Source organism: Cibotium barometz, chromosome 10, assembly GCF_041138505.1.
Source record: "Cibotium barometz isolate CiBa-2024 chromosome 10, ASM4113850v1, whole genome shotgun sequence".
Taxonomy (NCBI): Eukaryota; Viridiplantae; Streptophyta; class Polypodiopsida; order Cyatheales; family Cibotiaceae; genus Cibotium; species Cibotium barometz.
In genome coordinates, this window is record NC_141055.1 from 15,111,854 (window position 1) to 15,138,440 (window position 26,587).

The window sequence follows — 26,587 nt, forward strand, 5'->3', positions numbered from 1 at the left end:
TTCAGAGAGGGGAATAATTATAAGATCTGAAGGGGAGGTTCTTACACCTTCACACCTCAAAAACTGGAGGGAGGAATCTTACATCCTACCCCACTTAAAAAACGCGAGATGTCCTTATCTCGCAAAATTAGAGGAGAACTCTTTTCCTTAAGATCCAAGTGATTCTCGGGTCCTTATAGTCTGGTGAACCCAACAGAATCCTGGGATAAAGATCCCTTATATAAAACTCATCATTAGGTAATAGTTCACGCAAATCGTTACATTCAATCCTTATTATCACAATAATGGTCCATTAGACCGAAATCTCTATCTGAACAGTCCTTTATGGAAATTTTCAATTATACAGATTTTTAATTTGACATCCCTTAACTTGATCCACTGGGTCAAGTGTTAACAGCAGCAATCTACCAACATAATCCACTAATCTCGTAGTGATTTGCTAAAGTCATTAATGACATTCCAGTGAACATCATCATAGGGACTCATCCCATTCATCCTCATTGTGGTTCTGCTTAGTTTATCACATTTCAACCAAAATTCAGGAATCTTCATTTTTCAATCAGAATTCAAATCAACTCATCAATTCTCAACCAGAATTTAAAATCATATCAACCACATTTAAATTCATCATCTAGATAGTATTAATGCTTATAATTTTAAGTCTTAGATTTACTCGTATATACTGCCAGTAAAAGAGCTACAGTTATACCCTCGGTATATACGGGTAGTCATGGTCCTTGGAACTATAAGGTCAATACCATCATGTCTAGGCCTCAAGCAAGTCACGGATTCCATACAATTGCGGTACTTCCATCTGAAGACCCAATTACCAATTTACGAATTTCAGTTTGAATATCAAATTGTATGAATTTTATCACACAATTACAACCTTTTACTGCTTCTTCATAAAATTTTGACATTTTTGGCTTCTCGGTTGATCCTCATTAGCCAATTTGCTCTGATACCAGCTGTGAGGTCCCTATCCCCACCGCGTAATGAATTTAGGGATTCTAGCAGCGAAAGTAGCACTTCTTCCGCGGGGTAGGGTCTCACACTCACAGGGCCTCACCCACGGCGGATATCCGGACAAGAGACTAATTCATCGGTTCTTCCAAAACTAATCACGAACAAAACTTCCCTTGCCTGGAAAGCACGAGCGATTCCTCCAGGATAACTTTTCTCTAACATAGTAAAAAGCCTTAACTAACTGAACTGATTTGATCGAACCCATAAGTCCCAAGTCAGATCAGGGAAAAGATTGCACTTGGATCATAGAGACCAACGCTCTTTTCCTCATTCAGAGGCACAGCCGTTGATTCTTTTCCATAGAACAACTTTTATCCGGGATTTACTTCATCTATCATACCATAACAGAATTAAGTCTCAATTTAAGGATCCATCAGTCCAGTCCCGTGGGTTAGCCAACCGCCCAACCACTGTAGTGATGGGATCCAATTAAGAATTTGGTTAGGTTTTGTCCTGGGTACTAGGGAAAATAGTTCCCAGTCCCCCTAGCTGGATATTCATGCAAACTTAAAACTAGTCACACCACTTACACACCCAATATAAAATTACCTTTTTCTCAGCATCATCTATCTTTAAAACAATCATTTAATGAAACCATTGTGTCATTGATCACAATCCTAAAAATCTCCAATTGAATCCTTTTTTCTAATCATTCCTTTATTGGTGTACCTATGGCATCATTGGCAACCAGAACGCTCACCACCTGTTCACTCACGGGCCTTTTCAATAGTTCCTAGATCATAGTAGCTGGCAATATATTCACATATCAAAATGGAACCGTTGAAAATTAGCAAGATCAACCAACGGATCCATATAGAAGAGCCATGGACTCATCCGTTGAGGACCAGCAAGGTCAACCAACCAAATCCATGCTCGAATTTAGAAAACAACTCTTACTTCTTGTTCCAATATCTTCTTCCCCGATGTACGTGTGGGTATCTTTGGCGACCCAGAGCCTGAGCACCGTATGGTAAAAGCACCCTCTAGGATCCTTCGCAAGTCACCTAGAACTTCAGTCATAGGCCGCTTCCTTGGTCCCTCATCCACAATACCGGAAGCTCACCATTTAAATAAAACCGAGGCTAGTCAAGACCTCGGCTGAGACCTTGCTATGCAAGACATCCTCCATTGACTCTCCGTCTTAGCAGTTGCCACTTTAACAGATAGGTCTCCATGACCTCATTCACAAGACGCTCAAAATGCTTCTCTAGCACTCTTGACATAAAAGAGTCATTAAAAAAATAGATTTCACATACAAATACAGTTCCAACAATATTTCCATCTTTTCTCATCACTCCACATCCTTTCACATTAGTCCTCTATCTTATCTTCCCACAATTCTTATTTTTCATCGATCCCTATCACATCACATCATTCCCACATCTAATCACATCCAATTGCATCATCCACACATCAATCCACATCATCCATACATCCATCTTCATCATCCACATCAATCCACATCATCCATACATCCATCCACATCAATCCACATTATCCATACATCCATTCACGTCAATCCACATTCATTTCATAAGTATTCCCATTCTCATCTAATCACATCTTTTTCTATCTCATCACTAATTTCCTCATTTATCCTCATCAGATCTCATCCACTTGCATGTACCCATACATCTCATCACTTCACATACATTAAAATTTATCGAGTTTACATCGCATCATCTTATCACATCCATTTCACATCACATCTCATTCATTCACATCCTGATTCACATCACATCACATCCATTCACATCCCTAATCATTTATTCACATCTCGATTCACATTCATTCACATCTTATATCATTCATTCACATCTCAATTTACATGCTAACACATTCATTCACATCTTATATCATTTATTTACATCCCGATTCACATGCTAACACATTCATTCACATCCTATATCAATCATTCACATGCTAACACATTCATTCACATCCTATATCATTCATTCACATCCTGATTCACATGCTAACACACTCATTCACATCTTATATCATTTATTCACATCTCGATTCACATGAAATCACATCTCATCTATTCATTCACATTTATCTGATTCACATCAGATCTCATTACATCTATTTACCTCTCATTCTCATCACATCCATCCATCCATTCATTCCCATCTATCTGATTCGCATTACATCTCATCACATCTATTTACCTCACATTCTCGTCACTCCTATTCTCATCGCATCCATCCATCCATTCATTCTCATCTATCTGATTCCCATCACATATCATCACATCTATTTACCTCTCATTCTCATCACTTCTATTCTCATCACATCCATTCTCTATTCATTCTCATCTATCTGATTCGCATCCCATCTCATCACATCTATTTACCTCTCATTCTCAACACTTCTATTCTCATCACATTCATCCTCTATTCATTCTCATCTATCTGATTCATATCACATCTTATCACATCTATTTATAAAATGTATGAGAATTCTTATTTTTGATATAAAGATTCTTTACGCATCTATTTATGCATAAGAACAACTTCAGTGAGAAATAACACTTTTATAAAAATCCGTTTATGCATCTATTTATGCATAAATTCAATTTTAAGGAGAATAAAACATTCAAAATAAAAAAATAAATCTTTTATGCATCTTTCTATGCATAAATGCAATTTTAATGAGAATAACTCTTTTGAAATAAAAATAAATTTGTTTATGCATCTTTCTATGCATAAAATCAAAATTAATGAGAATAACTCTTTTGAAATAAAAATAAGTTTCTTTATGCATCTTTCTATTCATAAAAATCTTTTACGCATAAATTCAATTTTAATGAGAATAACTCTTTTGAAATAAAAATAAATTTGTTTATGCATCTTTCTATGCATAAAATCAAAATTAATGAGAATAACTCTTTTGAAATAAAAAAAATTTCTTAATGCATCTCTCTATGCATAAAATCAAAATTGTTGAGAATAACTCTTTTGAAATAAGCATCTTTCTATGCAAAAAAATAAAACTTAATGAGAATAACTCTTTTGAAAAAAAAAATCCTTATGCATCTTTCTATGCATAAAATTAAAATTGATGAGAATAACTCTTTTGAAATAAAAATAAATTTCTTTATGCATCTTTCTATGCAAAAAAAATTAAAGTTAATGAGAATAACTCTTTTGAAATAAAAATAAATTTCTTTATGCATCTTTCTATGCATAAAAATTAATTCTAATAAAAATAACACTTTTATTATAGAAATATTTCTAATATGCATTTTTCTATGCATAGAATAAAAATAACACTTTTAGAATACACAAGCGTTGGGGATTACTCTTTTTGAATAATAAAAGATAAAACTTATTTCACAAAATTTAAGAAAATTTTACCATAACCTCCTTTGTATGGCTGACCATTTTTCAATTTTTTTCATTCTCAAGTTACTTAGAATTTATAAGCATTCTAAACTAATCAAGTAGTATTAATGCTTAAAATTTCAAGTCTTAGATTTACTCGTATATACAGTTATACCCTCGGTAATGCTTTTTTCCTCATTGAGAGGCATAGCCATTGATTCTTTTCCATAGAACAATTTTTGTGCGGGATCTACTTCATCTATCGTACCATAATAGAATTGAGTCTCAATTTAAGGATCCATCAGTCCAACCTAACCCCATCCAGTCCCATGGGTTAGCCAACCGCCCAACCACTGTAGTGATGGGTTCCAATTAAGAATTTGGTTAGGTTTTGTCCCGGGTACCAGGTAAAAGAGTTCCCAAGCCCCTAGCCGAATATTCATGCAAACTTAAAACTAGTCACACCACTTACACACCCAATATAAAATTGCCTTTTTCTCAGCATCATCTATCTTTAAAACAATCATTTAACGAAACCATTATGTCATTGATCACAATCCTAAAAATTTCCAATTGAATCCTTTTTTCTCATCATTCCTTTATCAGTGTACCTATGGCATCATTGGCAACCAGAACGCTCACCACCTGTTCACTCAATCACGGGCCTTTTCAATAGTTCCTAGCTCATAGTAGCCGGCAATATATTCATATATCAAAATGGAACCGTTGAAGATTAGCAAGATCGACCAACGGATCCATATAAAAGAGCCATGGACTCATCCATTGAGGACCAGCAAGGTCAACCAACCAAATCCATGCTCGAATTCAAAAAACAACTCTTACTTCTTATTCCAATATCTTCCCCGATGTCCGTGTGGGTATCTTCGATGACCTAGAGCCCGAGCACCGTATGGTAAAAGCACCCTCTAGGATCCTTTGCAGGTCACCTAGAACTTCACCCTCTAGGATCCTTCGCCCACGGATATCTGGATAAGAGACTAAGGCATCGGTTCTTTCAAAACCGATCCCGGAAAAAACTTTCCTTGCCTGAAAAGTACGGGCGATTCCTCGAGGATAACTTTTCTCTAACATAGTCAAAACCTTAACTAACTGAACTAATCTGATCAAACCTGTAAGTCCCAAGTCAGATTAGGGAAAAGATTGCACTTGCATCATAGAGCTACTTACAGATTTGGGTCTATCAGTGGTGGATAGACAAGTTGTCATTTTCTGTGACAACATTAGTAGTATACAGTTGGCCAGGAACCTAGTCTTTCATGCTCGCACGAAGCATATAGAGGTCCACTACCATTTCATCAGAGAAAAGGTCTTGGCAGGAGACCTTGACCTTGTTTATGTCAGCATAGAGGATCAGGTAGCTGACATCTTCACCAAAGCATTGGGTACAAAGAAGCTCCACAGATTCAGGGCTTCGCTTGGTGTACACGAGATGGAGTTGAGTTCGAGGGGGAGTGTTGAGATATCGAGCTCATCTAGTAAGGCGGTGGACATTGATGACCCACCTGGGGGATAGGCCCCACACTTACACCACTGGCATGGTTGGTGAGATCTTGGGTGATATGTGGCCAGTGGGATGACAGGCTGTGTGACAACCATTCTAGAGACTGGCATAGTTATAGCGCCATCTCATTTAGTCGGGTTCACACTATAGAGAACCCGTGTATGTATTGGTTGAGTACCTTTCATATTATGTGTACTCTTATCTTGTATATGGTGTGTTGAGTGTTGAGTGAAGAAGAAGAAGATTTCAGCCTCTCACCTTGTGTGTTCTCTATTAGGGTATTGTGAGTGTGTGTGTGTGCTTGCAAGAGCTCAAGCTCTCTTCCCCCCTGCATCTTTTCAATCGGGGGCAAAACATAACCAAATTTCTAAATGGATCCTATCAATTTGGGTGGTTGGCTAACCCATGGGATTGGATGGGGTTAGGCGGGACTGATGCAAAAATAAGACTCATCTGTTAAGTTACCATAGTTGAAGTAAATTACGGATAATCCTTGTTCTATGGAAAAGAATCAACGGGTGTGACTCTTAATGGGGAAAAAATCATTAGTCTCTATGATCCAAGTGCAAGTTCCTCCCTTGACCCAGCCATGTGACTTGCAGGTTCGGTGGGAATGAAAAAGAGTAATTTAAGGCTCTTGACTACGTTAGAATAATTTTTTCCTGGAGGAATCGCCTATGCTTTCTGGGTGAGGGAAATTGTTTTTAGGTCCCATTTTGGAAGAACTGAGAGATTAGTCTCTTGTCCAGACATCCGTGGTGGGTGAGGCCCCGAGTGGGAGTCTCTGCCCTGCGCAAGAAGTGCTACTTTTGGGCTAGCACCCCAGAATTTATTGCATGGAGGGGGCAGGGATCTTTCACTAGACGCCGATGAATTTTTAGAAGTATATGAGCTTGAAGTTAAAAAGATGGAGAAGTGGGAAGGGCAGGCCATTGAAGATCTAAATGAGGTGCGGGGGGATTATTTAAAGTAGTTATCAGAGCAATAGTGCAAGCCCTGAAACCATCGTGCAGACAGATGATCCCCCACCATTCAAAGGATAACAATCCGAAAGGAGGCTCCGGATAGCCAGAACAAGCTTAGCTAATAGGCTCGGAACCAACTAGATTCCTAGAAGCACCAGCACATAACAAAGAAGGCAAGGAGACTGGGGCCAATGGGGGAAGTGCCAGCAAAGAGATGTAGCTTTGTAGAAGGGGATTTAGCAGCTAAAAATTGAGGTGGAGGTCTAGAAGCACAGATTTACACTCCTAAAAGGAGATGAAAATAAGGTAGCCATGCCAAGACGGAGCTTGTAATATACAAAGGGTCATCAATGGACCTAATCCCCGACAATGAGCTAAAGGAGTATGCGTGGGTTGCAACAAAGAAGCTAGAGGAGCAAGAAAATCATGAAGCTGCACTCAAGGCATGGATTGAAGAATTGAAAGGTTTGGTGGAGGAGTTTAAAGAGAAGCAAAGGCAGAATGGGTTGACCATAAAGACCCTCAAAAAGGAGGTAGAAGCCACAAACCCTACCAGGAATACAAGAGGAAAAGGAGAAAAAGTGACCATCAATGAGATGAACGTTGAGCCCATGTTGACCTCCGGAAGAGATAGGAACAACAAGACGCCATGAGGAGGATGCATGCAAAAGAGACAAGGAAGATATAGGAACACATGGATGCTACTAGGAGAGCGCATGCTCGGGGAAATCAAGGCCAAGGAAAAAATGATAGAAGATTCCCAAGGCTAGGCCAAAAGGGAAAGGGGAGCTAAGGAAGAGATATAGAAAAGGGTTCAGGAGGAGCTAGGACAATAGAGCATGGGCATCTGGAAGGGCACTACCCTTAACTGTATGCAGAGATCAATCTAGATAGCCTAGCAGGTAGGCGCCTTGAGGCCTTCCAATTGGGAGGAGATTGTAAAATTCATGAACCAATTAGCAGGACCGAAGGCCAACAGGCATGCACAAGGGAGCTCTCAAGAAAGTGCATCATGACAAGGAAGAAGCCTCTCCCTCGGATCCAAAGTGGTACTTGGAAGCAGCGGTCTCTTATCACTCTTAGATCTGGGTGAGGAGGCATGGACAAGGTAGCTCTCAAGCGAGTGTATCATGACAAGGAAGAAGCCCCTCCTCGGATCTAGAGCAGTACGTAGAAGCAGCGGTCTCTTATGACTTGCGGATTTGGGTGAGGAGGCAATAACTCATTCAAAGAGTGACCCTCCTAGAGCCCATCACTAATAGAGTCACCAATAGAGTCAACTAGTAGATAGGAAGAGGGAGACACCAAAGCCTGAACTTACAAGAACACCACCTTACGGGTGGAAATGGGATTAAGGTGGAAAGAGAAGGACCAAGGAACCAAAACAAAAAGTGTTCGAGGAAGACCTCATCACCCCCAAGTAGAAAGATCCCCACACATTTGCTCGCCCGCAGGCCCATAGGAATGGCAGTGGAAGTAATGCATAGGGCAAGGGCGAGGCATACGGATGCACAACCCATTGAAGTGCAATTCTAGAAGGCTTATGATGAAAGGACCGACATTGGGAACACTTGGGTAAGCAGCAGAAAGAGAGCTTACGAACCGTGGTATGCACCCAATCGCCCTATCAATTTCATTTGAGGGGGCATTACAACAAAGGAGTTACCAGAAGAAGGCGGCTAGAACAAGCCGTAAGGAATCTAGACGAGAGGATCTAGACCAAGTTGTTGCAAGTCAGGAACATTTTTTTTTCAAACTACAACTATGGGCTTTGCTACTAGCACAGCATCCACCATGATCACCAGGTGTTGGCGGCCAACCAGCCCTTTTGGCAACCACCCAAATTGTTGTTGGACTAACCATTGTGCAACAAACTGGGTGATGCTCAATCTCTTTGCACTTAGGTAGATGGTAGCTCAACATTCTCATGTTGGATTATTGCATTGGGCACAGTTGCAGTAGTCATGTCTCCTCTGGAGCCAACGAGGTGGTCTAAAACCACATAAGTGTCGGGTCCTGACCAGACACCAACAACTTCATGTCTTCCACAAGGTCTTCAATTGATGTATCCACCTTACTACCATGACTTTTAGCCAAGCCACCAGATTAATTTAACCTTTTATAGGTCTTCTGTCCTTTCAAATCTTTATTCTTCCACATTGAAAAGATTATATTCTCAAGATCCTAAATCTATCCTATATGAAAAGTAACCTAAAATAGAGGATCAAATTTTTTGAGTCTAAATGGAAGTTGCTCTTTCTCCACAAGAATAACAACCTCCAAAAGACATTGTGTTCTTAATATGCCATTAACCTTTTTGATGTCATGCCACATATTCCTCAAACTCATGGTGAAAAAAGCTGATTTTCTCAACCTGGAACATCTTTGCACGGTAATAAATATCATTATTATAGTCCCATGCAAGAAGTTTTGCCTCTTTAACTATGAGAGTAGCATAGATTTTGCAGTTTACAATACTATAGTAAGGACTCTTTAGATTTTCCTTGAATAAACCCCTCCTAGCTTTAGAATAGTGCGAACCCTAATGACATAATAGTTATAATTTTGACATTATGGCATTTTGAAGCTTTTTTTATTGGGAGAATCTTAGGGATCTACCAAAACAATAAATAGAAACAATGTGGCATGGGGTTTTACCTTCATTTTCTTCTGAAGATTATTGGCATGTATTGCATGCGGTTCTCTAATCTCCAATGATCTTCTACCATATGGTGTATCAATAGATGGTCGATGTATCTTTTCCACATTAACAAATTTAAAATCATACCATTGAGCACAAGTTTCTATTATTTCTTATTCTATTTTGCTGAGTTGGGAGTGCACCTGTGCCAAGCTCACCCTAGGAGTGATGATATCAGACTCCTCGTTATCATCTAAAGAATCTAAATCCTCCTTGCTTGACAAAGTAGTGTTTTTATGAGATGTCCCCTCACCTCAAGAGCTTGTAGACGTAGAAGTCCTTTTAGCTTCTCTTTGTTGCCCTCTTTTTCAATGAGAGTCATAAACTAAAGACCTTGGAGCGTCTTAGGGGGTGACCTCTAAGCTAGCAGCATTAGAGACTGCACTAGTTGGAATCAAGAAAGGTTTTTGCTCACTAATAGATTGTAATATTTTTCCAAGACACAAGTGAGTTGCACAAGACCACCACAAGGACACACTTGAAGATTATTTTGGCACACTAGAAACTCTCTAATGTTTCTCGTATCATCAAAAATAAAATAAATAGCACCATCTATCACTTCGCCTGTATAAGGATACCTTTACCACTTTTCCACAAGACTTTTGTCTTCTAAAAAGATTATCCTTGCAAAAATTCCTAGCAATGATGAAAAAAGGACCGCCATCTACCCTAAAAAGACTCCACTCATGTTGGAGATAATTATGAGTTTTAATTGATGTACCTACTGATTGGTTGAGTTATCCCTGGCCTCTACCCACTTTTGTGCAATAACTTGTTTAAGATATGTAAGTGTTTCAATTGATGTACCCTAATGATTGGTCGAGTTATCCCTAGCCTCTACCCACTTTTGTGCAATAGTTTGTTGCAACCAATATATAGCAATTCTTGTCCCTTGAGCTATGAGATCGACCTTGCCAATGAAATCTCACCCCACTTCATGAATTCTTCAAGTGGCTGAATCACATTATGTGACATTCGATCTATTGCATTTGGCTATCCTAGCCTCTAACACACATCCCAAACATCTTTTAGCATAGATGGCCATCAAAGGTCAGCTTGCACTATTTTCTTGCTTGTGATGTCACCTTAAAGTTACCACCACTTATGCCTTGATGAGAGCACAATTTTTCTTGTATAATAAACTGGTTGATAATACATTAGTACACTGGCTATTACCATATCAGATGCATCAACAAACACATGGAATGGTTTATTCCAATCTAAGAAAATAATTACTACATGTGTATTAGTTACCATTTTCTTTAACCAACTAAATGCTCTATCATGATCCTCTGACCATTTCTATATTGCATCCTTTTTTGTCAATTGAGTATACCACATGAACTAGGTATCTCAAAAATCTTGTATGCCATTTATCCTTGCCTAGGCATCTAAAAGATCCCTGTCCCCACTGCGCACGTCCCGATTCACATGCTAACACATTCATTCATGTCCCTTATCGTTCATTCACATTCTAATTCACATCACATCACATCCATTCACATCCCTTATCATTCATTCACATCCTGATTCACATTCATTCATATCTTATATCATTCATTCACATCCCAATTCAAATGCTAACACATTCATTCACACCTTATATCATTCCTCTATCATTCATTCACATGCTAACACATTCATTCACATCCTCTATCATTCATTCACATGCTAACACATTCATTCACATCCCGATTAACATGACATCACATCTCATCTATTCATTCACATTTATCTGATTCACATCACATCTCATTACATCTATCTACCTCTCATTCTCATCACATCTATTCTCATTACATCCATCCATTCATTCCCATCTATCTGATTCTCATTACATCTCATCACATCGATTTACCTCACATTCTCTATTCTCATCACATCCATCCATCCATTCATTCTCATCTGTCTGATTTGCATCACATATCATCACATCTATTTACCTCTCATTCTCATCACTTCTATTCTCATCACATCCATTCTCTATTCATTCTCATCTATCTGATTCGCATCCCATCTCATCACATCTATTTATCTCTCATTCTCATCACTTCTATTCTTATCACATCCATCTTCTATTGATTCTCATCTATCTGATTCATATCACATCTTATCACATCTATTTATAGAATGTAAGAGAATTCTTATTTTTTATATAAAGATTCTTTACGCATCTATTTATGCAAAAAAAACAACTTCAATGGGAAATAACACTTTTATTAAAATCCGTTTATGCATCTATTTATGCATAAATTCAATTTTAAGGAGAATAACACTTTCGAAATAAAAAAATAAATCTTTTATGCATCTAAATTCAATTTGAATGAGAATAACTCTTTTGAAATAAAAATAAATTTGTTTATGCATCTTTTTATGCATAAAATCAAAATTGATGAGAATAACTCTTTTGAAATAAAAATATATTTCTTGATGCATATTTCTATGCATAAAATCAAGATTGATGAGAATAACTCTTTTGAAATAAAAATAAATTTCTTTATGCATCTTTCTATGCATAGAATCAAAATTGATGAGAGTAACTCTTTTGAAATAAAAATAAATTTCTTTATGCATCTTTCGATGCAAAAAAATCAAAATTAATGAGAATAACTCTTTTGAAATAAAAATAAATTTCTTTATGCATCTTTCTATGCATAAAATCTAAATTGATGAGAATAAGTCTTTTGAAATAAAAATAAATTTCTTTATGCATCTTTCTATGCAAAAAAAAAATCAAAATTAATGAAAATAACTCTTTTAAAATAAAAATAAATTTCTTTAGGCATCTTTCTATGCATAAAAATTAATTCTAATAAAATTAACCATTTTATTATAAAAATATTTCTAATATGCCTTTTTCTATGCATAGAATAAAAATAACACTTTTAGAATACATAAGCGGTGGGGATTACTCTTTTTGAATAATAAAAGATAAAACTTATTTCAAAAAATTTCAAAAAAATTTGCCATAACCTCCTTTGTATGGCTGACCATTTTTCAAATTTTTTCATTTTCAAGTTACTTAGAAATTATCTCAAATGGTTTAAAGCATTCTACACTAATCAAATTCCACTTTTTAAAGAGAAACAATATGAAAAGTTTAATTCTAACAATTTGATTACACATCTAGGATAAAGAAAGGCTAAATTCGAGAATGAACAGAGGGGGAAAGACTTTCCAAAAAGACATAGCATCATTTTTCATTTTAAAGAAAACAAAAATTAGAAAACCATTAAATGGAATAAAGAAAAAGTAGGATTTCTAACTTACATGAATTTTTGTGAGTTTTCCTTTGGCTTGATGGTTTGAGGGATCTACTCTTGTTTCCAACAAGAGTGGCCACCAATTCTTTTGAAGAGGAAATGGTTAAAAACTAATGAATTATCAATAAATTGACTGTTTTTGGCTCTGGGAAGGAGTAGAGTAACAGTGCAAAAAAAAATATTAACCATTTACAAAGAGGGAGGCTTCATTTATAGGAAAAAGTGAGCCTCTAACCAAGGAAACCGAATCTAGACTTTTCCATATCAATTTGGTCAATTTTTGACCATTTTTAGGCCAGTTTAGTTTAATTTTTTGGATCTAGTTGAAGAAGGAGAGAGGAGAGATGAGAATATCTCATTATTTGTGAGTTTAAAACTCAACCACACATGTGAAATAGGCGCCTCCTTCATGAGAAGAATTCTCCCACACTGAGGTGTCAAAAATGCATCATTTCTTCTAAGTATCTTTTCTTTTTTAACTAATAACCTTGTCCTCCTTAGTCAACTCTTCATCTTATGTGAGTATTTACTCATTTTTGGGAGGATTTTCTTTTTTTCTTCAATTTATCTCCTCCCTACATTTGGATTAATCTAATTGGTCCATAGGAGCCTTAATTCATAAATTTCAGAACATCTGGACCCTTAGGCTAAGGTCCTTTTTAAGTGATTTCAATTTATTCTAATTTCACATTGGAAATTTCTTTTTGAATATCTGTTTCAGGGGAGACCGTTTTAGACACTAGGAGGATTTTTATATCCAAAAATATCTCAATTTTGAATTACCTCCCTCTAGACATTTTCTCTTTCTATGCCAAAACAAGATAAATTAAGATCTTTCTTTTATTTCAGAGAGGAAATAATTATAAGATCGAAAGGGGAGGTTCTTACACCTGCACACCTCAAAAGTCAGAGGGAGGAATCTTACAAGATGTTAATGTATGTGAAGAGATGAGATGTATGGGTAAATGCAAGTGGATGAGATCTGATGAGGATAAATGAGGAAATAAGTGATGAGATAGAAAAAGATGTGATTAGATGAGAATGGGAATACTTATGAAATATATGTGGATTGACATGAATGGATGTATGGATGATGTGGATTGATGTGTGGATAATGTGGATTGATGTGGATGGATGTATGGATGATCTGGATTGATGTGGATGATGTGGATAGATGTATGGATGATGTGGATTAATGTGTGGATGATGCGATTGGATGTGATTTGATGTGGGAATGATGTGATGTGATAGGAATCGATGAAAAAAAAATGTGGGAAGATGAGAAAAGACCAGGACTAATGTGAAAGGATGTGGAGTGATGAGAAAAGATGGAAATATTGTTGGAACTGTATTTGTATGTGAAATCTATTTTTTTAATGACTATTTTATGTCAAGAACGTTGGAGAAGCATTTTGAGCATCTTGTGAATGAGGTCGTAGAGACTTATCTGTTAAAGTTGCAACTGTTGAGACAAAGAGTCAACGGAGGATGTCTCGCGTAGTAAGGTCGGCCAAGGTCTTGACCAGCCTCGGTTTGATTTAAATGGTGAGCTTCTGGTACTATGAATGAGGGACCAAGGAAGCGGCCTATGAGTGAAGCGCTAGGTGACCTGCGAAGGATCCGAGAGTCATCTATAGTGTCTATTATTTTGAATTCCTTAGCCTTCCCCTCTACTAGCGGGCCAAACTCCTTGATCACATCATCATCCTCGGTTGGCTTGTTGACCTCAGCCGGCGATTTCAGCTACATAAAGAACGTGAGTCCAAGAGTTTTATCCGAAGGATAAAATCTCTAATGGATTCATTTGGTTGACACTCAACTGAATAGAGTTTTGTTACTGCACTCCATCGATCACCTTGTCTAGAAAAGCCATGTATAAAGGTTGATTTCAAGGTTTTGAAGTTGGTCTTGATCGTCGACATCAATGTAATAAACCATGACTAGCTTTTCCCTCTTAAGCATAAGTTCAACGCATGTACCTTAGTGGGGCAGTTGGGATTTCCAAAGGCTTCACATCTCTATTCAAACATTTGAATGAATTGAACAGGGTCGATTGTTTCATCATATTTGCCCATAATTTTGGAAATTTGTACGACCGTATTTCTGTATGAATCATTGAGGCCGTATGTGAGTGCTCTTTTTGGAAGAGACTCAGTGAGTCCTTGGGCCACCCCCCTTCCTAGACTAGTCAGTATGTCCAAGGTGTGGACATCCAGGAAAGGGTTGGTACTTATAGGATTTGCAGGAATGTTAGGCAAGGGACCAAAGCCCGGTTAAATCGAAGTGACAGGGGGTGTAAAACCCGAGGATACGCTTGTTATAGGCATGGCCAATGGCATGGGGAGGTGAATTGGTGGCATAGATCTTAATGGGGAGGTGAATTGGTGGCATAGATCTTAATGGCTTGAAGATGTCAGCCATTGGGTTGATTCCTTGTGTGATCCTTGACAATCCCTCTATTGTGGCCATGTCAGAGTGTTGCCTAAATACTCCTTAATGAGCAATCACAGTTTTTTTTTTTGCTTTTTATACTTTCCCACAGCCCGTTATCCTCGGGCAGGGCGACCCTCATACCATGGATGATTACAAAAAATTTCCGTTTTGAGCACGCATGCTCGTGGACGATTGTGTCATCATATTTGGGTGAAAAATAAAACAAAATGCAATTTGACCCACAATCGGGCAGTGGACCATTTTTCTTTAATTTGTGTGTGTGAATACGTTTCAATGCTTCTTCATAGGTTTCAACTAATGAAGGTGTGTGTGAATAAGCCCTTATAATGGCTAAGGTTTTTTTTTTCTTAAAAAATAATATTTCTTCAAATTAACGCATGCAACCTACCACTCTGACATCTGCACACGGCAGCCAGCTTTTGTATTGAACACCCCCACCAGTCTCCTCCTCTGCAATTGAGCTCTCATCTATCAAGGCTGGCTTTCATCTATCAGGGCTAGGTTCTGTTTTTGCAGATGTGGACCCCACGTGGGTGTCTCCTTTGTGAGCTGCCTACGGTGCCGACCATCCATGGCGACCTACTCCAGCACTGCTTTTGCCGCCTTGCTGAGCTTCAAGCTTTTCATCTCATGCTGCCTTCTAGCTACTTGTGGCTCTGTGCATCGCCATATCTAGAGCTTTACTTTGCTGATGCAAGCCTCTCTCTTGCACGAGTGTTTGCCTCTCACTTGTACGAGGTGTACACTGCCTGCTGCTGGATGTCTACCTGCTACACTTTCTCATTGCTTTCTCGTCCTTCCATGTTGCTTGAGCTGAATATAGCCAGAGCTTTCAAGCTTGGATATTTTCACTGCCTCTACTCGAGCTTCACCTCCTATTCTTGCTTACAATACCAAAGCTTCATGCTCTTCGTATCTCTTTGATGTGTTGCTATACCGCTAGCGCCTTCATGATGTATCCGCCTTCTCTACTCATTTTCCCATCATGGGTTTGCCTTCTCTAGCTACATTCTGAGCTCTCCACTACTGCTGGAAGTGAACTATTTGTTGACTATTTGCTTCCTTTTGTGTACACCAAAAAAATGCCATCCTGAATCAAAGGCACCCATCTCCTCTTTCACAACTTATGTGTTTCCAACCTCTTACCTCAACAATCAAACCCCCATCATGAGGTTTGTACAGCCATCAATGTGGCTACTATGGCTCAATATTTAGCCCTTAACATGCATACTTTTGATCTTTGCCTCCTTAAACCTCCAAGTAGAGTTATCTCCCACTCACCAACCACGACTTGTCATGTGGTTCAAAGTACCTAAATCAACATACCATACATCATCTTTACATGCTGCTACATCATTTACAGACATAGCATTAACCACATGTTGCATAACAAACAACCTCTCATTATCCTCATTATTTTTGCTAGAGGATGCGTAGTTGTTTTGCTGCACTTTTCCATTTCGCATGTCATTCTGCTTCTTAGAGAAATCTTGAAAAGATGCAGGGGGGAAGAGGGCTTGAGCTCTTGCAAGCACACACACACTCACAAAACCCTAAAAGAGAACACACAAGGTGAGAGGCTGAAAATCTTCTTCTTCTTCACACAACACTCAACACACCATATACTAAGATAAGAGTACACACAATATGAAAGGTACTCAACCAAATACATACTAGGGTTCTCTATAGTGTGAACCCAACTAAATGAGCTGGCGATATAACTATGCCAGTCTCTAGAATGACTGTCACACAGCCTGTCATCCCACTAGCCGCATATCACCCATGATCTCACCAACCATGCCAGTGGTGTAAGTGTGGGGCCTATCCCCCAGGCGGATCATCAGTGTCCACCGCCTCACTAGATGAGCTCGATATCTCAACACTCCCCCTCGAGCTCAATTCCATCTCATGTACACCAAGCGAAGCCCTGAATCTGTGGAGCTTCTCTGTACCCAATGCTTTAGTGAAGATGTCAGCGACCTAATCCTGTGTGCTGACATAAACAAGGTCAACGTCTCCTTCTCTCTGACAAAATGATAGTGGAACTCTATATGCTTTGTGCGAGCATGAAAAACTGGGTTCTTGGCCAACTGTATACTGCTAATGTTGTCACAGAAAATGATAACTTGTCTATCCACTGATAGACCCAAATCTACAAGTAGCTTTATAAACCAAGCTACCTCACATGCTGCCATAGTAGCACCTCTGTGCTTGGCCTCTATACTCAATAGAGCAATCGTAGGCTTCTTCTTGCTGCTCCAAGTCATTGTAATGTTTGTGATGTCTTGTGTGAATGATTTTCCTTTTTTACAAGACATGAATTTAGAGATACCATTACATGTGCATATGCCCTTAAGAAGATAAGGTGCCCTTAGAATGAAGGCCGTGCTTTTATTAGCTTCTTTACCTTTTGTAGATATGTTGTTAGCCCTCTTTCTTTCTGTAGCTATGGTGATCATTGGACTCTTCATCTCCTTCTTTTAGCGATGGCAAGCTTTCTATGTGATGGAATGTCGATGCCTTCTTCTCTCTTACTGTCGCTATGTAGTTACTTGTCTTGCACTCATCTCCCTCTTTTGTGTGTGCTAACACTTTCACTTACTTCCTTTCATAACTCTACCGTAAACATGAAGCCACTAGTAGATCTTCTATCTGAGATACTACCAACCCAATCAGCATCTGTGTACCCATGTACACATATCTCTATCCTAGTTTTATAAAATAGTCCACAATGCAAAGTAGACCTCACATACCTCAGTATACGTCTCAATGCATCCAAATGCGGCTTCCAAGGAACCTGCAAAAACTGACTCACCAACCCAACAGCATAGCTCAAATTTGGCCTGGTGATCGTCATGTAGATCAAGCTTCCTACTATGCACCTATACATAGTAGGATCCTCCAAAATCTCTCCTGAATCTGCACTCAACTTGCCATTCTGATCCAATGGCACTGTGTAAGGTTCCTCCCTTTAAAAATGGGAGAAACACTTAAGATAGTCCGCTAAGTCTTATTTTGGGAAAAATTTCCTATTCATCGACACCTTGACCCTGTAGAGATTCAAGGATACGATTCATAGGTATGACCTAGCTCTATCCCGCAGGGGGAGCGTGATTTCCTAAACATCAAATCACCCATAGGGCAATTGATCAGAAATTGGGCAACTACTAGACTTGATGTCTAGAGACAACGCTTTTTTCCTCATCTTTTGCAAGGCACAGCCGCTGACCTAGTTTTCTAGAATAGAGTTGCCCAAGAACCTAACTATCTAACGTAGGGCTTTCACTTAATCTATTGGAAAGCTACCCGACTAATCGTGTCCACCCATCCGTAGGATGGTGCCGTCAGGGCATTCCATCCTCCCACTTTCCACCCTACTCACGCATCAATTTGTTTTCTAATTAATACTACCACACTGTTTGACATAAATAAGCATATTCCTTAATTAGGGCCCTTCTTCACAAGGTTCGTTATAACAGCCTTCTTACACAATACAATCATACCAAAGACAAGATGCAATTATATAAAAAGTTTATACATGAATCCATTTCCATACAAGCCAATCCGGCTCTCTTATTCTTATTCTGCCGATGATCTAGAATTCGGCCTTCCAGCCTCTACATGCTGGGCAAAACCCTACGGGACCATACACCTCATCGTCGGCCGCTGGCGAGGACTCAAGCCGGCCTGTCGCCCTCTCAGGCTCCATCGCTCGATCCTCTCGCCCCTCAGAGGGATGTCTGCACACTAGGGTGGGCTTATTTACCGCACTAGCCTGGGCCCTCAGAACTAGGCAGCCTCATAATCTCTCGCCTCAATCGGCGATCCTTATTCTTCCAAAGGTATGAGGGATACCTTGGACCATTATCGGGCTTTGCTAACGACGCCGCCCGGCTACACAAGCACGGAACGGAATTAGCGTTGAAGCCAAAAAAAAATCTTGAATTCCAAAGATAACAACTTCAATGCAATTTTCTAAGTATAGCATTCACAATTCATGAAGATAGCAATTTCAACGCAATTTATCGAAAACAACATCACATCATTCGTAATTTCATATAATTTTTATGTCCTCATTTTAAAAGAAAAAGACACCATTCATTAATACTATTTTTAAGGAAAAATCTCTTCTTTTGAAAATTAACCAAGCTAACCTGACCACCGTTTCCTTGAGGGGCTTGAAAAGGGCGGACTGGAGCTGCATTGGGCGCATCTCCCTCCATCTCGTTGTTACGTGCGCCTCTTGAGGCAATATTTTGCCGTCTCCGGGATGAGGCCATCTTAGGCGTCGCCTTGTAGAGCTCGCTGCTGCGATCGAAACGCTTCAGTCGGATCTGAATTCCGAGCTCGTTTGCTCACCGTATGAGCAAAAGAATATGGCGCACGAACCCTCGCTTGAGCCAAAAATCCCTTACTAAAGTCTACGCAAATGGGGGGGGGGGGAATTGTTGAGATGTCCTTAAGGCCAAAGGCAAAAACGTGGAGAGGGCTGGGAGGGGTTGCTGCAAGCCTCTCTGTAAGTGTATTCACACCGGGGGGGGGGGGGGGGGGGGGAGAGAGAAGAGTTAAGGACACTGGTCCATGGCAAGAGGAGGATGGAGGAAAATTGGCTTATCTGAAAAGAGCCAAATGAGGGGGTGTGAGAGGGGTGGCTGCAAGGGCGGCTGTACTTGCAGCAAGCACGCTACGGCGGTACGGACGGCAGCACAACAGGACATACGCTACACAGAAGTGCGTGCCGACTGAGGAGCACCCCGGGGGTTTATATAGCTGAGGGGTGAGGGTGCGGGCGCTGCGCAAAGCAGGGACGAAAGGACGGTGTACCTTCAAAGTCTATGGATCAGTGGCCTGCATGGGTCTACCGGAAAGGTACTGTGTCGGTTGTCTGGGAAAGGAGTGGTACGCATGTACCTTATCCGGTCTGGGTGTCCGCCCAAGGGTACGCGTGGACCAAACAGTGGACGGCCGTCCTTTGGTTCTTGGGCGGCCATTGTACGGGCGCCCTAGTAAGTGTGTACGGACCAAATTTTGGGGCGGGGTACCCAAATTTGGGACGCCCGCCTCGATTTGCGTGCCGGACCGCCCCGGGGGGCGAAAATTTTTTTTGTCCGGGAGGTTCTCCTGGTCGCAGGGGTTCAGACCGTTCGTCAAACGGACGTGCGGTCGTGCATTTATTAAGGTTTAAAGGTCGCCGTTTTATAACTAAAATGATTGAAATTAGCGTATAGGCTTGATCCGGTGTCCGTTTTGGATGCTGTAAAATCCTATATTAGGGTAAAATCACGCGCAGATTCCAAATTTGGGCTCAGAATTTGAAGATTCTAAGTGGAAATGACTCAAATAATAAAATTATTGATATTTATATCATAAAAACTCATAATTACATGGACATTTCTTTATTAGTGAAGATGGGTACGTTACATCCTTCCCCCCTTAAAGAAATCGAGATGTCCTCATCTCGTCATGAATTGGGGATAATCCTTTAAGAGTGTAGCTTCATCTTCCCAAGTTGCATCCTCTTCAGGGTAATCTTTCCACTGAACTAGATGTTCTACAAGAGTTCTATTTCGGAGTTGCCTTTCCCTAGAATCTATGATGCTATTGGGCTGTAATTCAAGGACTCCTTGAGTAGGGATTACAACTTGTTCATCATCAAGAATATGATCGAGACTGGGGACATATGGCTTTAACAAACTTACATGAAATACATTATGGACTTTGATATGGGCTGGAAGTTGGAGTTTATAGGCACTTTTACCTAGACACTTGATAACTGTATAAGGACCACAATACCTAGGGCTGAGCTTCTTATATTTCCCAAGTGATAGAGAACTTCGTTTGGGGCGCACTCGTAGAAGAACTTTGTCTCCTTCCTTGAAGATCCTTTCAGACCTCTTGTTGTCAGCATAATGCTTTTGTCGATCTTGGGCAGCTTTAATATCCTTTTGGATAGCCTTGGTTTGTTCCTCCATTTCTTCGAGCATTTTCCTGGATGCCTCAACTCTTATGGTCGGATCAGAGAAATTTAGAGGAGACAAGCATTCTTGCCCATAGAGTGCTTTGAATGGTGACATTCCTATGCTTTGATGATAAGATGTATTGTAGGCAAATTCTACCAGAGGAAGGTATTGAATCCACCTTCTGGGTTCCCGTCCACAGTATGCTCTGAGAATGTCTTCAATTACTTGATTGACTCTCTCAGTCTGGCCATCGGTCTCTGGGTGATAAGCTGTGCTAAAGCAAAGTTGAGTCCCTAGAGCTTGAAATAGAGACTGCCAGAATTTTGAGGTGAAGTCAGAATCCCGATCACTTACTATCCTTTTTGGGAGACCATGAAGTTTGAAGACTTCCTTGATGAATATACGAGCAACATCAGAGGCTTTGAAGGTCTTCTTTGCTGGTATGAGGTGAGCTACTTTGGTAAGTAAGTCCACTACTACTAGAATGGAGTCATATCCTCCTTGAACAGTGGGGAGACTTGTGACAAAATCCATACTAATGCACTCCCACTTCATTTGGGGAATATCTAAGGGTTGAAGCTTTCCAGGCATCTTGACTCTTTCAGCCTTGATCCTTTGGCATGAGAGACATTGTTTCAAGTACCGAAGCACATCATTTTTCAAGCCTGCCCAATGAAAGCTCCTTCTTACTGCATTTAATGTTTTTGCATAACCTGGGTGTCCTGCAGCAGGGCTATCATGAGCTTCATGGAGGATTAGTTTCTTTAAAGCAGGATCCTTAGGGATACATAGCCTGTGATTGAAATAGAGGCTTCCTTCATGAGTGGAGTATCCCTTGATTAGATTCTTCTCTTTCTCTGAATGTCCCCCTTCTTCTACTAACTTTAACATCCTCTGATAATCTGGGTCATGAGATGAGACTTCTTCCACCTTGACCAGTATGGGATTATTTGGCATTGAAACTGCATTCAAGAAAGATTTGCGGCTAAGTGCATCTGCTACCACATTATCTTTCCCAGGACGGAATTTGATGTCGAAATCATATTCTTGTAGAATTTCAATCCATCTCCTTTGCCGCATGTTGAGGTTAGGCTGGGTGAAGATCCACTTTAGACTTTTGTGGTCAGTTACTAGCTGGAATTTGCCTCCCAAGAGATAATGTCTCCATAATTTAAGGCAATGAACAACTGCTAAGAGTTCCAAATCATGGGTGGCATAGTTTGCTTCATATTGCTTCAGCTTGCGGGAAGTATAAGCGACTGGTCTTCCTTCTTGGCCTAAGACACCACCAAGTGCTAGACTACTAGCATCGGTAACCACTTCAAATTCCTTGGAGAAATCAGGAAGCTTTAAGACTGGGGCAGAAGTAATAATGACTTTCAGCTGATCAAAGCTGTTTTGATGGATTGGCAGCCACACTATTTTGCAATCCTTCTTAAGAAGATCTGTCAAGGGTGCAGCTACCAAGGCATAATCTTTGATAAAAATCCTATACCAACCCGTGATTCCCAAGAATCCACGAACTTCACGAACTGATTTAGGGGGTGGCCATTCTAGAATATCCTTGACCTTGGCGGGGTCTACTGAGATGCCATCTTTGGAGACGATGAATCCAAGATACTCAATTTGATGAGTAAAGAAGGTACATTTGCTCTTCTTGGCATAGAGTTTGTGTCTGCGCAGCAATTGCAGAACTCTACGCACATGCTCCTCATGCTCTTCCATTGATTTGGAGTAGATTAGGATGTCATCAAAGAAAACAAGCACAAACTCGTCCAAGTACGGGCGGAATATATCTTGCATTAGGCGGTTGAAGGTTGCAGGAGCATTGGTTAACCCGAATGACATTACAGTAAACTCATAGTGGCCATAACGGGTATTGAAGGCTGTTTTGGGTATATCTGCTTCCTTGACTTTGATCTGATAGTAACCAGACCTCAAATCTATTTTTGAGAAGACTTTGGCCCCATGAAGCCTGTCAAGAAGTTCATCGATGCGAGGGATAGGATACTTATTCTTGACAGTGACTTGATTGAGCCCTCGATAATCTATGCAGAGGCGGAGAGTCCCGTCCTTCTTTTTTTGGAAAAGAACAGGTGCTCCCCACGGAGAGCTACTGGGGCGTACAAATCCTTGTTCAATGAGTTGGGAAAGTTGCTCCTTAAGTTCAATGGCTTCAGGAAGGGACATTTTATAGGGAGTTTTTGAGACGGGTTGAGCTCCAGGGATCACCTCGATTTCATGGTCGACTTCTCGAGGAGGCGGTAACCCTGTAAGCTCGTCAGGGAAGATGTCAGAGAATTCTTGGAGCCAAGAGGGTTCTGTCTCTATACTAGGTTCAATGACTTTGTTGAGTTTGACTAAGAAAACTTGCTGACCCTTACGTGTTCCCTTGAGAAGATGTTTTGCCTTGACTACCCTAGACTTAGGTTTTCCTATGATCCCCTGAACAGATATTACTTGGCCATGCTCATTTTCAAAACTGATACTCCCCTGGTTACAATGAATGCTAGCTTTGTTTGCAATTAACCAATCCATCCCAAGGATTCCATCATAAATTCCTAATGGCAAGACTCTAAAGTGACCATGAGTTTGCTCATTACCCAGCTCAAAATCAAGGTTTCCTATAGAGTGGCGAGATACTACTTCTTTCCCACTGGCTAACTCTACAATCATTTTTCTAGCTGATTTTTGACTCAAGTTTAATTTTTGCAAGCACCTAGGAGAAAGGAATGAATGGGTACTGCCACAATCAATCAAAAGCTGAAATGGCTTACCGTGATGAGTGGCGGGGGCTTGGATTACACCAAATTGTTTATTTGGACCTTGGTGTTCTACTGCCGCATGGACGGTGGCGCGCTCTTCTTCAGCCCCTTCCAAGGTTGGTTCTTCACTTATAACACAGGCAGTTCTAGCAACTGTTCCTCCGCGGCCTCTGCCACGACCACTGCCTCTTGCACCTTGGTGGGTAGGGGTTCCACGGCCTTGATTTCCTCTGTTACCTTGGGGGAATGATGTTGCCATCTTGGGACAGTTGGCTCTAAAGTGTCCCGGCTCATTGCACTCAAAACACAGAGGGCCTTCTCTAGAAGAAGCAGCATACGAGCGGGGGGCAAAAGAGTTGCCTTGTCGCCCTCTGTTGTAGTAGGGAAAATTCTGTTGAGGTTTCTTGTAGGGTTGATCTCTAAGGTTTGCCTCAGGGTAAGATCTCTTTTGATTCTTCGGTTTGTTAGCCTTCATTTCTTTCACAAGGGGCTTTGCTCGTATGAGAGCATCCTGTAAAGTGGTTGGCCTCATTGCTTCAAGGCGGGAATCTAGGGGTTCATTTAGCCCTTGGCAGAAACGAGCCACTTGCTGGGAAGTAGTCATAGCTGGGGCATACTTCCGAAGGGTAATAAATTTGGAATAATAGTCCTCAAGAGTTAAGGTGCACTGTCTAAGACTAAAGAACTCATTCATCTTTATGGATTCATGGGATGGAGGAAGATATCTTTCCTTCACTGCCTGCTTGATGTCTTCCCACGTTTGAGAATGCTCGGTGACCTCCTTGTCACACGGCACCACTGTTTCCACCAGAGTTTAGCATCTCCAGTGAGGCAAAACCGTGCGAGCATAGACTGATTTGCTACTCCAGTACCGGCAGAGCAGAGAAATAATCGTCCATCGCCTCAATCCAGACTTCAGCATCCTTCTCAACCTTTGAACCTTCTCCTTTAAAGGAGGGAGGTTGCATTTGCTTGAGCAGGAGCTTCTTCTCCTGGGTATCGGTGTAAAGCGCATTGGGAAGTGGAGAGTGGTCATCCTGGCCATCATCGTAAAAACAATTTTTAAGATTACAAGATTCATATTTGCACAACGCTTAATTTTTGGAGAGCAAAACTATTGAAATTATTTTATTTCCAAATATTTACAAGGACAAGTTTTATTACAAAGATCTTAGACTAATATAATTAGTCTTATTTGACATCAAGGGAAATTCCTAGGCTTCACTGTGACATAAGGGTAGAGCGGTCCACATATGTGAAATATGGGGGTTCCGCTGTAGTTTCTAAGACTCTAAAAACTGATGGTAAGGGTGGTAAACTCTGGATTGGGGTAGGTCCCAACACCGCTACTCTATCAGCAGGTAAGACCTGCATCACTTTATCATACACCCAACGATCCTGAGGTATGCGAACCCCATCTATAGTCACCGAGGTGTCATCCCTGGGGGTACCGACGAACCAAAATAAGCGGACCATCTTCAGCTTCTCAATCCAATGAATCCGCTTAAGGTCGGTGGTGAGGTTCCCAGTCTGATCTGCTCGGATGAAGAAGTATCTCGGCCCACGACTCCAGAAATCTCTGCCCCATCCTCTCTGAATACGAGAGAAATGAGGGAGGGATATCTTCTCTAATATCTGTACCATGGTGTCGCGAAACTCGAAATTCGAGGAGTGACTAGCAGTCTCGAAGATGCATTGGAAAACTAGAAATTTGGAGTAGGCATCTTCCTCTTCCTACAATCATTCAAACATCAATTCAATCTTATTTGTTTTAGTAGGATGTCTTTACTAATTAGCATTATGTTAGGTAAAACATTTATTACAAAACAATCCTTAAACTGCAATTCCTAGGAGTCAAACTTGCTCTGATACCAATTGTAAGGTTCCTCCCTTTAAAAATGGGAGAAACACTTAAGATAGTCTGCTAAGTCTTATTTTGGGAAAAATTTCCTATTCATCGACACCTTGACCCTGTAGAGATTCAAGGATACGATTCATAGGTATGACCTAGCTCTATCCCGCAGGGGGAGCGTGATTTCCTAAACATCAAATCACCCATAGGGCAATTGATCAGAAATTGGGCAACTACTAGACTTGATGTCTAGAGACAACGCTTTTTTCCTCATCTTTTGCAAGGCACAGCCGCTGACCTAGTTTTCTAAAATAGAGTTGCCCAAGAACCTAACTATCTAACGTAGGGCTTTCACTTAATCTATTGGAAAGCTACCCGACTAATCGGGTCCACCCATCCGTAGGATGGTGCCGTCAGGGCATTCCATCCTCCCACTTTTCACCCTACTCACGCATCAATTTGTTTTCTAATTAATACTACCACACTGTTTGACATAAATAAGCATATTCCTTAATTAGGGCCCTTCTTCACAAGGTTCGTTATAACAGCCTTCTTACACAATACAATCATACCAAAGACAAGATGCAATTATATAAAAAGTTTATACATGAATCCATTTCCATACAAGCCAATCCGGCTCTCTTATTCTTATTCTGCCGATGATCTAGAATTCGGCCTTCCAGCCTCTACATGCTGGGCAAAACCCTACGGGACCATACACCTCATCGTCGGCCGCTGGCGAGGACTCAAGCC